This window comes from Pteropus alecto, unplaced genomic scaffold (assembly GCF_000325575.1).
Source record: "Pteropus alecto unplaced genomic scaffold, ASM32557v1 scaffold92, whole genome shotgun sequence".
In the NCBI taxonomy this organism is placed as follows: Eukaryota; Metazoa; Chordata; class Mammalia; order Chiroptera; family Pteropodidae; genus Pteropus; species Pteropus alecto.
The window spans coordinates 14,918,234-14,923,600 of NW_006432447.1; the positions used below are offsets into that span (position 1 = coordinate 14,918,234).

The 5,367-nt window shown below is 33.6% G+C and overlaps 1 pseudogene; it reads left to right on the forward strand.

Moving 5' to 3' along the window:
* The first annotated feature begins 3,580 nt into the window (after positions 1-3,580).
* On the forward strand, positions 3,581-3,699 carry LOC112476058 (annotated as a pseudogene).
* The last annotated feature ends 1,668 nt before the right edge of the window (positions 3,700-5,367 follow it).

Here is a 5,367-nt window from a genome sequence, read left to right on the forward strand (position 1 = left end):
ATGCCTTCCCCAGCCCCACGAATCAAACTGTCAGTTAGACTTAACTATTTTACTCTATTTTATATTTTTTAACACATTTTAGTAGCTGAAATTATCTTTTCTTCATCAATAATTAATTTTCCTTCTGCCTTGGGATACAAGCTTTTTGAAGGTAATGTCTCTATTTTACAGTTTAATTCTATATCGTCGCCACCAAGAACAGTATATAGAATGCACTCAGTAAATATATAGTAACTGATTGAGTCTTAATAATTACATCACCTTTACTGTTGCCCCTACAGAAATGTCCCCTGGGAGCACAGGAGGCATTGACCTATGATTTTCACTGATGAAAACAGCCTTATAAAATCTGTGCTTGAGTTTAGGCAGGACATTATCTACCTAAACTACCTATTCTGAGGACATTATCTACCATCATGTTATTACCATAACCGTCAAGTTATAAAACTTTTCTCATACTTCCTTTTAGAATAACTGTCAGATCTTTGGCATTAAAGATATGGTATATTTGTTTCCTATAGACCATATGTAAATAATTTTATTCCTAGCTTGGCTTGATTATCACTAAGCTCAACTATAGTATCTTGGACATGTCTTAAATATAAGTATCTCTTTAAACATATATTATATACTGTGTGCCAAAATATATTCTAAGGGCCCACATAGTCTCTCACTTAATCTTTGACTTAGGGGTTACCTACATGGCCAACTTCCAGGAACTTTCAGGGAGAACAAAAGACCATATTAATGACAGTTTTAACACACACTCATATATTGCTTACTTATTTCCTAGATATGTAGCATGCTGTTATGCCATGACTAGAGTCATTAATTAGCTAACAAGTGAAAAAAGCCACGGAAAGAGATAGGATAAAAAGAGAAAACATGTAAAAAAAAAAAAGGGGGGGGGGCAGGGGGGAAGATATTCCTTAAGTAACAAAGAATGTTTTCAAGGACTAAAAGGTAAACAAGGATCTGCATAAAAAGCATATGATCTTAAATGAAATTAGCTGAAAGTTTCCTAAAAGCAAATTTGTGACTGACTTATTCACAAACAATTGTGTGTATGTGTGTGCTATCAATAAACATTAGTTAAATTAATGGATAAACATAGGACATTAATTCTTTGTAGAAAATTATAGCATATATATTTTTTACACTAGAGCAGTGGTTCTCAACCCGAGGTGATTTTAAATATTCTCTACTGGGACCTCTGGTAATGCCTGAAGACATTTCTGGTTGCCACAGCTGAGGGGGTATTACTGGCCTGAGAAGCTGCTAAATATACTACAATGCACAGAACAGCCTCTCACAACAAACAATTATCTGGACCAAAATGCCAATAATACTGACACTGAAAATATGTGCCCTAGAGAAAGAAGTAATAAATGATAATTTTCAAAAAAGGATAAAGTCAGGATTCTCATACAGATATAAAATGTATATGTCTTAAAGATTTTATTTAAATCAATCAATGAAGGAACCAGACAGATATTAAAAGTGGTTTAAAAGTGAATCTGTAAAACAAATATATAGATTAGGAATTTGAAATGTATGTGTAAATGAAGGCAAAACTATCTTTTCCATCTGATGGGGAGGTAATTCATCTGAACTTCTATTGGATCAGTAGAGGTTATCTACAATTTACAACATTGTAAAACAGTTTTCGCTGAATCAGGATGAGGTGAGACTAAAGGACTACGGTCAATGCTTAGTTTTCCACTTAAGTACATACTTTTTTTTCCTATGGAAAAAAAGAAAAGGTAGAGACATCAGTTACCATCAAATCCTATCACTAGCCAAGTATATTTTGGTGACTTGTGGGTAATACTCACCAGAGAGTAAGTTTAGTCAGTATATAAACAATATTTTTATTTACCTAGTATCCTAGCATTTCGAATTGACTTATTCTAACTTAAGGATCTCCTCAAATATATCCCCTTCTCCTGGAAGGTACACATCTAAAATTTCTTATTGGATTATGTAGTCTTCACCTCCACATCAATAAAACTCAATGTTATCAAAAAATAAAATGTTACATATTTCATTATAATATAACAATGAGGACAATATAACAATGTCTCATAATAATCTATAAGGAGGGCAAAGTAACGATTCATAGAAAACAATAGGCCTGGAAGTAATGACTGAGACAATAAGTTTAACAGAGACTGTTTAGAATGTCCAGCATGGGCCCCTAAGGAAGCATGGATAATTCAACTTCATAAAAGTCACATGACTTTTAATGGCTCATCATCTTAACTTCATTTATGTGTATGAACTGTTTCACCAAGGCTGGCCAAGAGTGCATTGCAATCAAGATGTTAAATTCCTTTGGCTTCCTAACAGTTTCGGTGATTGAGTATGAAAATAATATCTTCAGTCAATGGTACCATATGTGTTCATTTTACTATATTTGAAAAACAAGGAAAATAAAATAAGTATGCATAAAATTCTGCACTTAAAATCTTTTCTATTTAATCATCTTGTAGAAATGAACATTTTGGCTGGGATTCAAAGTTAATCTTCATTTTATTAAAAGTCTTCTTTCTTATTCTCCTTAGTTAAAGTATTGAAATCATCAAGATATTTTTACTAGTCTTCAGAATGACAGCTCTACCAAAGCTATAATCAAAATTGGAGACATTTACGTATATAAATACTAAGAGCAATATAATTAAATTACATCTGAATTTGATTGGCTAAAGAAACAAGAGGAGTCTATACACCATAGATCAACTGATTAGAGAATAAAACAACCCCAGCAGTTATCATGCTTATTGAAAGGTTATTTTACAGAGCCTTAAACCCAGACTAATCCCATCACTAATTTAAAAAATTAGATTGAATATACCATATTTGTCAGCTGAATTCTATTATCACTCTATTGTCATTTCTTAATTACTTGAGAATATTATATCTCACAAATATCTAATGGTAACACACAGTAGAGAGAAATGCTTTTGCCACACTAGTGAGAGCATCCTATTAGCAAGGGACATTTTATATTGTATTCTATTTCCTTAAATGATTACTGTGGCATTAATCAAAAGAAAACCTGATTAGCAAATTAAAATTTTGATTAGCTCTTTGCAGAATAAGAAAAAAATGTATTAATCAAAGACTATCAGTAGGGCATAACTGGTCCCCTACTTCGACCAATACCTCCACACTGGAAGCAGGAAGATAATGGCTGTTAACACATGAGAGTTTGAGAGCCCTTTGATTGCTGTCAAACCTTTTTATTCTTCTTTAATCAAGGCAATTACAGAGGATAGTGGTTCTTCAAGGCTTATATTGTATTTATCAAGATAAGATTGAGGTGTTTTTAAGACACAGTTCACTTATGCTGAGGTTAAAAAATACAATAGCTCTCTACCAATCCTGGGGTTGTAGACTTTGCTTTCTATTTCAAAAAGTTAAAAGCCAGATTAATATTCTTCTCTGAAAAGAATATTATATTTCATCTTTGACAGTATAAATGTTTGGATCTAGGAAAGGGTAATAATGATATTTTATCAGTCTTAAAAATGACAGAAAACTCACAGCCTTATATCTGGTGATGTCAAAAGATTTTCATGTCTACAGCTATGCAACCCTGAACAAGCCCGATCCCGTCTGATTTTGGAAGCTAAGTAGGGTCTGGCCTGGTTAGTACTTGGGTGGGAGACCACGTAGGAAGACCAGGTGCTGTAGGCATAAAAAATAAAACATAAGGGATTGTAAACGAACAAGGTCCTTGCAATCTGTGAGGTCAACCAAGGGTTGCCTTGCCTAAAAGAGTTTAAAATAATAAATAACAATAATAATAATAAAAGAGTTTCATGGCAAAACTCCAATGTGGGTAACTTTTAATAAATTTGCATATTTATTTTCTTTAAGAATTAGGAGAATTCAAATGGTGACAGTCATGATGGGCACAGACACAAAAATGAAAATTGCTTCTTTACTATGAATGAATTCAATTTCGTTTGTAGAATGCAATTCAATACTTTTGGGATGTCAGTAGAGGAAGCACTAGGATCCAGTCCTTTGCATGAAAGTTCAGAATTTAAATTAGAAAGATTTATCCACCTGTAAGTGTGTGCTTTAATTGCCATTGGACATTATAATTTATGATAGCCACTCGTTATTTATACACTCAGTAAATGTTTTGACAGTGTTCTTCTTGGCATAGTAATCTCACAAAAAGGTAAAAGAATGTAACAGACAGAGGCCTGGACCAAGAAACAAGAGGCCTATATCTGAGATCCATTTCTACCAACTGTTTAGCCATGTAAAGTCAGGCAAGGCATTTAAAGATACTAAGACAAATTTTATATTTTAAAATTTATAATGATAGTGTACTCCCTGCTTATATCATAAGGCTACTTTATAGACTAAATGGGAAAATGCATTAGGAAATGTTGGAAAAAATCATTGTAAAAGTATGTGATTCTCCTAATCATTACCATGTATTTCGCTATTGGTGACACAAATGGCCACAGAGTATTTTCATTTCCATTTTTTATCATCAAGCCAGAGTACTGGCCTTTGCTGCTTATGGATGGTGCTCTCATGGAAACAAAAACTCAGAATGAGGATGTCAGGAGAAAGAAATGGACCAAAAGCAAATAACAAAGGGTAAAACTTTAGCCTCCAATCCTGTTCTAAAATTTTTGCACCTGAAAATAGATTGTATGAGTAAACTAATCAGAAATAACAAGAGATCAGATATTTCGACCACATGTTACTATTTTACTTTACATGGTTGGTAATGAAAAAGAGAAAATATAAGCACTCATTTAAACATAATGTCATATTTCACTGCATTAGTTTGTGTTTATTTCTTTGTATCCTTAAGAAGCATGAGACATCTCAAAATTCTAACTCTAAGCAACAAATGTAATTCTTTCCACACTGAAACTATCTTAAAACTCCCCCAAATAAAGTAAAAAGTAAAGCAAAAACAGAACTGGAGAAAGGAGGGCATGTGAAAGCATCAAGATTAGCAGTGGTGAGTGAAGTAGCACTGTGGGTCCAAGGGAACGGGGGTGGGGGGTGGGGGGAGGGGAATAAGTGACTATAAAGAGAAGAAGTGAGAACAGAGAATTTAAATAGTTCCAAGATGCTGAGCCCAGAAGAATCCCTGGATGCAACTCATACAGGGAAATGAGTATTTTTGTGCAATGTCAGGATCTGAGGTATAGCCTAGAAAATTGTAGTTAAAAGCAACAGGTCCATTGAGACTGGCCCTAGGTAATTCACGAACAATAAAATCATCAAATTCAAGAAAGCAGGGGGAAGAAGGAAGTGCCAACAGCCAAAAAAAATCACACACTGATTAATGATTCCTAAATAACAGTGATCAAATTAATGCAACAAATA